At 36.5% G+C, this 13,751-nt stretch overlaps 1 long non-coding RNA gene and 1 pseudogene across 1 annotated transcript in view; both read right to left on the bottom strand.

Annotated features, from left to right (window-relative positions):
* LOC118547447 (uncharacterized) overlaps positions 1–13,751 on the bottom strand; it is a 250,131-nt gene that overhangs the window by 4 nt on the left and 236,376 nt on the right. The window contains exons 6-7 of the long non-coding RNA XR_013447833.1: positions 1,547–1,620; positions 1–372 (exon numbers count right to left, since the gene is read on the bottom strand). The exon at positions 1–372 is cut by the window's left edge and continues 4 nt beyond it. This is a non-coding gene — a long non-coding RNA (uncharacterized LOC118547447). The remainder of the gene's footprint in view (positions 373–1,546; positions 1,621–13,751) is intronic.
* Positions 12,863–12,972, bottom strand: LOC118555409 (U6 spliceosomal RNA; annotated as a pseudogene).

Raw genomic sequence — 13,751 nt, 5'->3', positions numbered from 1 at the left:
AAGAGATAGATACAGGGAAATGATACATCCTAGAAAGCCTCTCGATCCTTTCTGCAAAGAGAAATAAACAGCCAGTTCAAATAAACCAACTTCACTTTAGAGAATAAAATATGAGATCTAAATGTGGTCTGTGACATTACTGAGGATGTGCCATTGCAAGTGGGTAGTCTTCAGAGCCTTCTAGCTTCTACTAGTTATCCCATCCGTGGACAAAGGGAAAGTGAATTAAAGACGCCAGAGCCACAAGGGCAGGATAAGCTCTTTCCACACTCACCAGCACAACCAGCTTGGGAGGTATGGCTGCTGAGGGCAGATGGAAGTCCCCGACTAGACACAGCAATGGTCTCCACGATACCCTCCCTCATATCAGTGCTGCAGAGACAAGAGCATTTTACACAAGCTAGCAAAGTGATCTGTGACAGTCATCATTAACGAGAACTGGTATTTGTGCAGCATTCTGAAGTGTGTATGAAGGGTTTTTCTTAAACAGTATCTCTTTTTTTCTCTCTGAAAAAAAGGTCAACATTACTATCATTATTTTGCAGATGACCATATTGAGTGTCAAAGAATTTAAGGGAACCCAAGTCTAAATTCGAAACTTTTCCCATCACATTGCCTAGATAGGCAATTGTTCTTCTGATCGCCTGTCATCGTATGTGCTGAAATCTAGGGAAGTCTATGCCCTGTTGCTACTATCGATGAGATGTAGTATAGTTCATGGAAAATTATCTTAAGTGCATAGTACTTACTCAAATAAAAAATTTTGTGGAGAACCATGGGAAGTAATACATTGAAAAGCAATTGTACGAAAGAGAGAATAATTTGTTGTATTTCTATCTTGTGGCAGACTGTTCTTCCCCATAATGTGAAAGCATCAGAATTTACATAGTCAATGTCTTTTGAGCTCCAGCTGATTTAAATATTTTTCTTTAGCAATATCTGAAGGGTTATTTAACTCCAGATTGTTTTTTTAAAAGACAACAAAGATTTACTGAAAATGCTCTATCTAAATAGCATCATTAAAAAACTTTCTTCTTGACAAAAAGTAATGGGGCCCAGGGTGGCTCAGATGGTTAAGTGTCTGCCTTTGGCTCAGGTCATGATCCCGGGGTCCTGGGATCGAGCCCAACATCCGGTTTGCTGCTGAGCAGGGAGCCTGCTTCTCCTTCTCCCTCTACCCCTCCACCCTTCTTGTGCTCTCTCCCTACCTCTCTCTCTCAAATAAGTAAATAAAATCTTTAAAAAATAACTGCATACATCAAACATAATAAAGTTGTAACCAGCACTAGGTAATATAAAATCTTAACCTCCAACTCCTTGTCACTTAGTAACTAGTGAAAACTGTAGCTAGAAATGGGCACAGGCTGTGGTCCTGTTTAAATTTTTTTAATTAAAGTTTTCTGGATCATTATCAGTAAAAAAAAAAAAAATCTTATAAAGTCATGAAAGAGAAGCAGCGGTCACAGCAGAAATTTTCAAAAGAAAGAACTAGCTGGTATATACCATCAAGGGAGATAATAAGCCCCAAAAGTATACTATTATTTACCACTGACTGTCACATCATCCCACGGTGGTGAGAGGCAGACACATAAGGCACTGTCCTTGATTGTCTTGCATAATCTGCAAAGTACAAGATATTGAAATATACATGATGTAGATATGGATATAAATATTGATATTAGACATAAGCACATATACAAAGAGTACATGAGGCTCTTGAGGTTTTCACTAATCTGCATAATATGTTCCTGCGCATCACAGGTAAAGAGGCCATAGATCCAGTTTATGCTGATTATTCTATTGCCCCATTAGTTAATGGCTTCTTTTTTTCTCAAAGGTGTCATAGATCAGATAAAATAATATATACACACTCTGTTCGTGGGAATTGAGGAAAATAATCGGGCACTTGGAGCTTAAAGAGCTGTTTATCAACTTTATTGTAAAAAACTTTTGCAATACAAAAGCATCAGGAGTTGTGCAGATAATTGGTGAATCAAGTCAGGATAGAAACAAACTCCAAACGAAAATTTGGATTGCACATGGAATAAAGCAGATCGTCTGTGCTGGAGTTCCTTGGGTATCTAAATATAACAGACAACTAATCACGTAGAAAAGCTTCAAGTTGTCATCCTGTGCAGGAATTTTTAAGGCAAGAAGCCAAATCTAGTACTATAACTTTGTGTGAAGTTGGAAAATGTTTGACTAAATCAGTAGATACTGGCCCGATTTTCTCCACTTAATGATCAGAACATCTAAGACAATTGTGTGGGTCAGTGAGTAGGATCAGCGACTCACTCATTTACAAGTATATTTCACTGAGCAAGCAGTAAACAGACCTTTCAGAGACATATACATATTTGGAAATATAAATAATAAATCACTTCTAACAGCTAAATTGAGTTTCACACATACTTGGAGAGTATCAGCCTGGGTATTGAGATTTATAACAGTTGTCTATTTGCATAACATGCCCAATGTGCGTTTGAAGCAAACTCAGGATAATCTCGATGCCAAGAAGTGAGTCTATCATCCCATAAGGACCGATGACCAGTTATGTTCTGAGATAAATGAAAGGTTGAACTGAGACACAGGTCACCTAAAAGAAGTTCATTGGGATAAAAATAAAATACCGATCACCGGGCTAACTCATCCTCCCCCCCAGAATCCTCAGTTTGTTTCTCAGAGTCCATAGTCTCTCATGGTTCGTCTCCCCCTCCGATTTCCGCCCCTTCATTCTTCCTGCTATCTTATTCTTTTTTTTTTTTTAACCTATAATGTATTATTTGTTTCAGATGGGTATTAAAGAGGGCACGTTCTGCTTGGAGCACTGGGTGTTATACGCAAACAATGAGTCACGGAACACTACATCAAAAACTAATGATGTAATGTATGGTGATTAACATAACATAATAATAAATAAATAAATAAATAAATAATAAAATTTGAATGTAGCACATACGTCTGTGGTCTCAAAAACATCTACCCATTTAAAATAGTGTCTAATCCTCTCTCCACAAGTATTTGCTTAGTTGTTTCTGGGAGTTCTCAAAATCTCTTCGCAGTCAACGTGTCGGTTGCTGTGTTCCTCTTCTGTTCTGCTGCATACTCCATGAACAAAGCTACTCACCGAGCCCCAGATGCTGCCACCGTACATCTGTGTATCAACCTAGTTGTTATATAATGTACCTCATTTTATTGTGTTTTGGGATTTTTTTTGTTGTTTTTTTTAAGATTATTTATTTATTTTTGCGAAAGAGAGAGAGAGAGCACCAGCAGCGGGGAGCAGCAGGCAGAGGGAGAAGCAGGCTTCCCGCTGAGCAAGGATCCTGATGCGGGGCTCGATCCCAGGACCCTGGGATCAGGACCTGAGCCGAAGGCAGACACTTAACCCACTGAGCCACCCAGGCGCCCTAGTGTGTTTTGTTATATTGCACTTTGCAGGTACTGCCTTTTTCTTACAAAATTGAAGGTCTGTAGCAACCTTGTGTTGAGCAAGTCTATCCCTGCCCTTTTCCCAACGACATTGCTCATGTCATGTCTCTCTGTTACATCTTGGTAATTCTTATAAAATTTCAAATTTTTTCATTATTATTATGTTATGGTTTTCATTATTATTATGTTTGTCTGTGATCAGTGGTCTTTGATGTTGCTATTGTTCATTGTTTTGGGGCCAGTGCACCCATCCAAGACAGTGAGCTTAATAAGTATTCTGAGTTGTGACTACTCGACTGGCTCTTCCCCCACCTCTCTCTCTCCTCGAGCCTCCCTATTTCATAAGACACAATAAAATTAGGCCAATTACTAATGCCACAATGGCCTCTAAGTGTTTTGACGAAATAAAAAATCGTGAGTCTTTCACTTTAAATCAAAAGCTGGAAATGATTGAACTGAAGGAGGAAAGCATGTCTGAAGCTAAGACAGGTCGAAAGCTAGGCCTCTTGTGCCAAACAGTTGGCCAAGTTGTGAATGCAAGGAAAAGCTCCTGAAGGAGATTAAAAGTATTACTCCAGTGAACACACAAGTGATAAGAAAGCGAAAGGCCCATATTACCGATGTGAATAAAGTCTGAGTGGTCTGGATGGAAGATCAAACCAGCCACAGCAGTCCCTTAGGCCAAAGTCTAATCCAGAGCAAGGCCCTGACTCTCTTCAATTCTGTGAAGGCTGAGGGAGGTGAGGAAGCTGCTGAAGAAAAGTGTGAAGCTGGCAGAGGCTGGTTCATGAGGTTTAAGAAAAGAAATCATCTCCATAACATCAAGGTGCAGGGTGAAGCAGCCAGTGCTGATGTGGAGGCCGCAGCAAGTTCTCCAGAAGATCCAGCTAAGGTAATTAACAAGGGTGGCTACACTAAACAATAGATTTTTGTTTAGCAACAGATTTTCAATGTAACTACTACCTGTAAGATAAGAAGTAGAAGTTGTCTCTAATTTGGTCTCTGCTGGATTCCTTTTGAAAGGGTCAGTTTTACTAAATAGTCATGGCTTTTAGTCAGTTCCAAACAACAGAAAACAGAATCAAAACTGCTGAACCCGTTTTCATTAAAGTTTATATTCAGGGACATACGGGTTAGAAGCTCTCTCCATGGTTACCTTTACATTAAATTATTAACCGAAGAGATGACAGTATAAGTATATCAAAAAGCAATGAAACTGAAAATAGAGGTATTTGAATAACACACTGGCACACATCATGTCAAGTAATTAAAAGTCCACAGATACCAAAACATAATAATAATAATGCTTAGGCTAAGAGTTAGCTTAATTACATGTCAGCTGTTAACACCTAGAAGCATCAGCCGAGTTATTTTTCATCTGTTATTCTCCTGATTTTTCGTATTTGCTTCCAGGTTATTTTTTTTATTTATGTATAACAGTCACATTATTAAATATGGACATTGGGAAAAACCTTTGGGTTAACAAAACAGAAACATAATTTGAAGCCAGGGGTTAGGTAGCCATATTGGATTGTCACTATTGTGAACCTGGCACGATTTTTATGACATTTGCTTTTCCCTGAGGAGTTAAAATGTCTGAGGAGGAGATGCCATGTAATGTTTTGTGACAATAGCATTCTTTGGGTAGTATTGGGTATAATGCCTTATATTTCAGATATGGAAATCTTTCCATCTAAAGAAATTGAGAGCATTGTACAGAAAGGCATGAAAGCAAGATTTCATCAACACAAACACCTCCGCACAGACTCTACAATTAAAAGAATCCCAGGGCAGACATTGCCATCCTACAAATGCCTCTATGCACATATTCTGAGACTTTTTAATTAAATCAGACTTTTTGGAGGTACCTAAAATAACATTAAGGAAAACCCCCTATCTCTGGATTTATACCATGCCAATGACATCTTTAGCACCTATATTCACTGTCCATTGTGTATTTTTGTATCTATGGGAAGTAAATATTAGTCCATTGCATTTCAAAAAAAATGTGATAGAATGGAGAACACAATGTAATTTTATGGTTGCTGATACTAATAATATAATTAAAGAAAATTCTTAGGTTAGATCATTCCTGCCTAGATTACTTAGAAAATGTATCACACTTGACTGGACAAAGGCCTAGGGTATCTGGAAATGTTTCTCATATTCAAAGTCTGAGTTCCCTACTGAATGACATATCAAGTATTGCACCTGCTTTTATCATCTTGAACGCCTTAGGGATTTTCTCTAATAGATTTTGTCAAATTATTGTTGTAAATTTCTGATGTGATTTATAAGCTTATTTAGCACATTTTCCTATTTGAAGGAAATATTTGTAAGAGCAGTGATATGGTTTATAGGGCTTCTAAAAGACAGGATGAGATTTTTTTCTCTCTCTCTTTTAAATGTATCGATTAATTTACCTTTCCTTAAAATTTTTATTTATTTATTTATTTGTTTGTTTGTTTTTGGTGCAAATGTACCTGAGAATGTATGAGAGAGGAAGACAATCAAGTGGTATCTGTTTCTCATTGTAGCATGAAAGCTTATTTGTATTAAATGAAAAGAGGAGTTTGGATGTGCAAAATTACTTGTGAGAATGCTGCTCAGTGAAAGCAGTGATATTCTGGGGCCCAAGAGACTGAAGGCTTTACTCAACAGACAAGTTTCCCCCACCGCCGCCCCTGTTTCTGTGCTTTCAGGATGACCAAGCCATATATATCATGTTCTATGAGAATTGAAGAAGCTCATCCATACCTACAAGCAGGACTTTTCTGAGGGTCATTGAATTTGGCCACTGGATGGGAGACCTTTGTCGAGCAACCCAGAAAAAGCTCCTAAGTTTGGTTTTTAGAGAACATATTGGTCCCTGCACTCTATTCATTTTTCTAGCCTTACGTATTTGTTTCACAAACAAGCTCTCTGTGTGACCTGAATTCTAAATTAAAAGTTATCTGTTTTAATATTATAGCACATTTATTTCATAATATTTATCATGAATTGTGGTTCCATGTAGTCAGAGATCATTTCTAATTGCTTTACACCTGTCTATACAGCAACAAGCCCATTTTACTACTTAGATGTCCCTCTTAGATGCTCAAAAAATTTTTTTTACATACTAATTGACTAAGTGGGTGAATTACTGAATGAATGAATACAATAGCCCCCATGTTTCCTCCACTTAGCAAAATTGTAACAATCTTTCAAATCCTGGCTAAAGTACCCTCTTTCCACTCCAATCCCAAACTAATTAATCAGTTCAAAACACTTTACCATGTAACAGTAGCAAAGGTACTAGGTAATGTACACTAGACTCATTTATCTCACTTATATTTTTGCATTAATCATTTATTGGTTTCTTTTATTAATTCCTTCTTACATATGGCTTATATCTGTACTTAAATTATTAAATGCTGGAGTCTATAGTCTGAATCTTATAAGGAACCAAATATTTATATGTTGACTACCTTGTTATTTAATGAAGAAATTTTTCCCAGGGAATATGTCACTAGCTTCGCTTTTACTCATCATTTCCCTTGACTTACCACATCCCCATTGCACTGTGTGGGGTCCTTCATTTTCAGTCACATCTCCTCTTGTGTGTGAACATTTCCATACGTGGAGAGGGGCGTGGCTAAGAAATTTGGGACTAAGAAAGAAAGGATACATGTACAACCAGTTTTGCTCTATTTTGTTGACAGCAAGTAAGAGTCAGGGTGTCAGCTAGAAAATAAAATGTGTTTTTTTTTATTTCAAAATCATGCTTAGTCTATGAAACGTTGCCTTTCTAACAGAGAATCTAATCTCACAAACTTCTATATTTTTTATCTCATTAATCAAAGCAACTATCTTCATTTAGACAAATTACTATCTCTGCAAAGAGCCATCAGTTGGCCCAATTCCAAGAGAATCCCATTCATTAGTTGTGGTGTGTAAATAGCAGCCATTTCACCTTCCCCTACACGAGCCTGCCCCTGCGTAGACGAGACCATGAGGGGGATCCACAATGGAATTAAAAGCCTTGCTTTGGAGAAAGAAATTCACATAAATCCCTGTCTGTGAGCCTTCACACCTTTTTCTTGGCTTCTACAACACTTTCACACAGATATATTAACAATTTATAATTCACAATTTTGTAGCTATTTGATTACAAATCATCTTCAAGGTAATCAATTTATAATGTTATCTTCTCAGAGTCCATCCCAGCTCTTGGCACATAGTAGGTATTAAATAATCATCTAAATATCTTACCCATCACAGGAATTACCAACCAGCATTATGCATCTGTCTGCATCGTATATAAACATATATATCCCCAGGTTTGTTTTTTTTTAAGATTTTTATTTATTTATTTGAGAGAGAGAGGCAGAGATAGGGAGAGAGAACATGAGCAGGGAGGAGAAGGAGAAGCAGGTTCCCCGCTGAGCAGGGAGCCCGATGTGGGGCTCGACCCCAGGACCCCAGGATCATGATCTGTGCCAAAGGAAGGCAGATGCTTAACTGACTGAACCACCCAGGTGCCCCAATATCCCCAGATTTTTTAAAATTCTAACTATAACTAAAACCCAGCCAAAAAAGCAGTCCTTATAACCAATTAAATATCCCAAGGGGTTATAAAGACTTATTTAAATTAAATAATTAACCATTTAATGCATTGTAATAATGTGAAGAAGCCTCCATAAAATCCCAATGGGCTCGAATTGCTTCTTGGCTGGAGAACACATCCACATTGAGAATAGCCTACCCCAACTCTACAGGACCCTCCAGACCTCACTCTATGTGTCTCTTCATCTCTATCCTTTCATATCCTTCACTAAACGGGTAAACATAAGAATTTCCCTGAGTTCTGTGGGCCACTCTAACAACTCAATTGAAGCTGAGGACAGGATCACGAGAACCTCTGATTTGTAGCCAAATCAGAGAGAAGTTGTGAGCAACCTGAGGATCTACTCCTTGTGACTGGCATCTGAAGTTGGGGGAGGCGGGCAGTCTTGTGAGACGGAGCCATTAACTTGTGGGATTTGACACCATCTCCAGGTACTGTTAAAATTGACTTAAATTATAGGACACCCAGCCAATGTCTCAGACAATCACTTGTGGGGAAAAAAGGCCAACACATTTGGTGGTGCAGAAGTGCAAGAAATGAAGTGTTCTTATGAGTAGTAAAGGAAACACACATGAAGAAGATTGAACTGAGATTTTTCCCTACAATGGGAGAGAAAGAAAGACTGGGTTATTAATTTTAACTACAGATATGTGTGTGTGAATATATATATTCTTTTTTTAAAAACTATTTAAATTTAAGTTAGTTAATATATAGTGTATTACTAGTTTCAGAGGTAGAGTTTAGTGATTCATCAGTTGCATGTAACACCCAGTGCTCATCACATCGTGTGCCCTCCTTAATACCCATTACCCAGTTATCCCTTCTCCCAAGCCACCTCCCCTCCAGCAATCCTCCGTTTGTTTCCTAGAGTTAAGGGTCTCTTATTATTTGTTTCCCTCTCTGATTTCATCTTATTTTATTTTTCCCTCCCTTCCCCTATGATCCTCTGTTTTGTTTCTTGAAATCCACATATGAATGAAATCATATGGTCTTTGTCTTTCTCTGACTGACTTATATTACTTAGCATAACGCCCTCTAGTTTCATCCATGTCATTGCAAATGGCAAGATTTCATTCTTTTTGATGGCTGCATAATATTCCATTGTAGATCTACCACATCTTATTTATCCAAAAACCCAGTCAAGAAATGGGCAGAAGATATGAACAGACATTTCTCCAAAGAAGACATCCAAATGGCCAACAGACACATGAAAAATGCTCAACATCACTCAGCATCAGGGAAATACAAATCAAAACCACAATGAGATACCACCTCACACCAGTCAAAATAGCTAAAATTAACAACCCAGGAAACAACAGATGTTGGCGAGGATGTGGAGAAAGGGGACCTTCTTACACTGTTGGTGGGAATGCAAACTGGTGCAGCCACTCTGGAAAACAGTATGGAGGTTCCTCAAAAAGTTAAAAATACAGTTACCCTATGACCCAGCAATTGCACTACTAGATATTTATCCAAAGGATAAAAACATAGTGAATTGAAGGGGTAAATATATATATTCTTAAAACATATACTATTTTTATCATTTAAGAGTGACATAAAAGTTATCAATTTCTATCTAAGATATCAAATTCTATATATGTTTTAGTATCTTGGACAAATATACAATCCAGGTCAATTTTAAAATAAATAAACACACAATACATATATATGTATTGTGTGCATGTGTATGTGTGTGTATATATATATATATATATATATATATAACTGTACAAGTGCTCCCCCCCGAAAAGACAAGTATTATAGTAAGAACTCATTTATAAACATTTTGTACTAAGCAATATTCTAAATGTATTACATGAATTTTCTCCATATTCCTCACAATAAACTTAAAAGGTAAGCACTATAAATTTCCCAATTTACAAAAAAGTAAAAGGATGGAATTAGAAGTTAGTATTTGTCCGTGGTCACTTGCGGCAGACCTAAGATTCAAACCTTAGGAGACAGACTCCAGAACGTTCTCTGTTAACCACATTACTATACATGAAGTTTGATTTTGTGAACTACCAAATATTTGTTCCTATTTAGAGATTGATGTAATAGACTGTAGTACTTCTAAGAAAAAAAGGGAACTTATGAAAATTGAGTTTTATGCCCTTGATCTTTAATGTTTCTTAGATACTAGAACCTTTGAAAATCTAGCAAGTACTATGGGCTTTACCTTCAGAGATTTGGGTGTAAATACATGTGTATGTACACATACATGTAGAAATGTACATAAATTTGTGTTTTATTTTAGAGTTTCCTCAGACAGCCTAAACACCAATTTATGAAAGTAGAATTAAATAAGCATTATGTATGGGGTGCCTGGGTGGCTCAGTCGGTTAAGTGTCTGACTCTTGATTTCGGCTCAGGTCATGATATCAGGGTCCTGGGATCGAGCCCTACATCGGGCTCTGTGCCGGGCATAAAGCCTGCTTGGGATTCTCCCTCTGCCTCTCTCCAGCTCCCCTCCCTCTCCTAAAAAAATATGTATATTAGTCCATTCTCAATACTTCTTTATTCATTTTAATCAATTTTAGTTTTAGCTACGAAATATTTTTAGATAGACTTATTGATCTATTTTTTAGTAACTGTTTTTTTGAAACACAGAACTTAATTTTCTATGAGCAGATTGTATAAATAGTTTAGGTAACTCTCAAAGGCTAGTCAGCTTGCTGTGTGGTTTAATTCCAATATAAATATCCCTAAGAGCATAGGCATAAGAAGCATGAGCGTAAGAAAGGCAACCCAAGTATTTGAGGACTGAGGGTGTTTTTGTGGGCTAGCTTGAAAATGTTTCTACTTTCAATAACATTTTCTTTTTGAACAAAGGCTGATCACATTAAATCACATTAAATCAATATGCAATACTTCTCTCCCTTGCCTCAATCATAATGGCTACAAACTCCCTAAGGATTAAAAAAAAAAAAAAAATGGAACAGATTGTTGCAGGAGACCCCAGTGTCTTTAGAGAAAGGCTCACTAAAGAATATGGAGATAATAATATATTGAGTGCCAGAAGTAAGTTAGAGTAATAATCTTCATATCAAAGTTGAGGGAGATTCTATAAATATCATTTTAATAGATATGGTGACTACTAGGCCAAACCATTTCTAGTGGTGAGTGATAAAAAAAATCCAATGCAAATTAAATAGGGTAGCTGAACACAACTGAAAAGTCTAAAACTAATCTGTCTCCAGACATGGTTTGACCAGTGATCCTAACCAATTTTTCAGCAATTTTTTTCTCCCCTCCTCTGTAGCAGTTTCACCTGTTAGCCAGATTCCCTCTTGATAGACAGAAATGTTTGCTGCACCTGGGTTACACAGCTTTCTTTTTTAATACAGGAAGAGACTGTTTCCTACAACCAATAAATAAGTCTATTTTTCCCTCTGATTGGACCATCCTTGAACCAATCACTGCCGCCAGGGGAGTAGCATGTACTTGTAAATATATGAGTTATATAGAGCAATACCATACATTTCAAGGGTCAAAAATATTTAATAATATTTGTTGTTCCTTTTTTTGAAAGGCGTGTATTTGAGTGTTATTAGTATGACAATTATGGGTCCTTCGCTTCACTAATCTACCTCAGATCTTATATTACCAAGTTTCTCTGTGATTCTTGGTATTCAGCTATGAACTGGAAATCTTCTCCTTGCCCCCCAGTCACTATTTTGTTCATTGTAAGGATGGAAGTCAAGAGTAATATGACAATGGCCACTTAGCTTTAGATTTGTAATGTGTGGATCCTTAGCAGAATAAACAAATATCAGTTGTTGAGTATCTTTTGGAAAATGCATTTAACCATAGACATAGAACCTTCTAGGATCCTTTTGAAGACCTCATTCCCTGCTATTTGAAGGCAACTAAAATGGGCATAATGGAGTTAAAAACCCGAAGACCATGCCCTTAAAATGTTTAATTGTGCTTTAGCCATAGTCACTTATTAAAGTTTTGTTACATTTTGACAGAGTAAAACACTGCATTTATCAAGGGCACTCTTTCTTACTTACAGACATTTTGAAACCTGTAGCAGCAACAGGAGGAGGGGCAGAGAGAGAGAGAGAGAGAGAAGTTTAAGCAGGCTCCACACCCAGCTTGGAGTCGGATGTGGGGCTCAATCTTATTACCCTGAGATCATGACCTGAGCCAAAATCAAAAGTTGGCCACTTAACTGACTGAGCCACCCAGGTGCTCCTGGACAATTCTTGATAATAGATTTGAAAGTGAGGGTTAATAGAGTTGTCATAACTAGTTAATCAATCAATCAATCATTCTCTTTTTCACCAAAGTAGTATTTCTGTGGCAGTAATAGAAAAAGTATATTATCCCCCCAAAACATTGTATCCCCCAGTCAAGTTTTGGAAATAAAGTTCTTCCACTGATATTTATGCACTTCTAGTATAAGTGTTTATGGGTTCAATTAAGAAAACATTATCACTTTCTATGTCTGTAAATTGGGAAGAGGTATAACTGGTATAAGTACTTCCTAGAGTTTTTGTGAGAAAGCAGCTGGTTCAGAACCAGGTACTAACTCAGTATTCAACAAAATAGACTAACATTATTTTGTTGCTATTATTATTTTTACCTTTCAGTTTGTGCTTTTGTGGCATAATCAATCTATATTTCCAGTTTTATTGAGATGTAATTGATATACAACACTGCATATGTTTAAGATGTATAGCATAATAATTTGATTTACATATATCATGAAATAATTACCACAAGTTTAGTTAACATCTATTATCTCATATAGTTACAAAAAATTATTTTCATTGTGATAAGAACTCAGGATTTACTCTCTTAACTTTCATTTATACCAAAAATATGGAACATGTCACAAAATTGTGTGTCATCCATGTAAGAAGTCATGCTGATCTTCTCTGTATCGTTCCAATTTTAGTATATGTGCTGCCAAAGTGATATTGTACTGTTTACAATATATACAAATATTGTATATATATGTTATATATAATGCCTATTTCAGTAGACCTTCCATCTTTGTCAGACAAACCAATTCTTTTCAAGAAATTATTTCTTAACAGTGAATTAAGTGGTGAGGAAGTGACATTACGTGGTGTATTTTAGCAATCAACAAAAGACGAGAGTCTTTCTAAAATATTTATTTTAGGTCCTAGAATTTAAACATTGGACATTTATTCCTCTTGATCATCTTTTAAGATCAGACAATAAACAATTTGATTTGACATATTTCCTCTTTGGGGTTTCATACATCTGTTAAAACATAACAAACAGGGGTAGTACTTAATGAGAATCTGGGAGAAGGATCTATATAAATAAACTGAATTTCAACTTGATAGTTATTAATTGTTCCTTGGTATTAAAATAGATGTAACATATTTATTATAGGATCTTTCTGCCAAATAACTGCAGCCTATTTCGAATAGTGGCTTCACAATCACAATAATATCTTAGTTAAGAAAGCCACATCATAGCCTAAGTGTATCAATATCACTATTTTACTAAAAATGCACCTAGTTTATTAAATGTTATATATTTCTAAATTTTTAAGACTAAATTTAATTATGCATAGAGGCAAAATTTTCCCCAAAATAATGTTATTTTTGAAGTAGTTAACCTTTAACATAGGACCAGCTTCTTCTTAGCTCAAGGGCTTTGTCCTAGTTCTTTTCAGCATACTTTATATTTACCTATTTTCCATTCAAATAAGTGCACTTAAGCAGATATA

The sequence above is a fragment of the Halichoerus grypus genome, chromosome 5, assembly GCF_964656455.1.
Source record: "Halichoerus grypus chromosome 5, mHalGry1.hap1.1, whole genome shotgun sequence".
Lineage (NCBI taxonomy): Eukaryota > Metazoa > Chordata > Mammalia > Carnivora > Phocidae > Halichoerus > Halichoerus grypus.
Note: the sequence above shows the minus strand (reverse complement) of the source record. Positions and strands in the feature narration are given on the sequence as shown.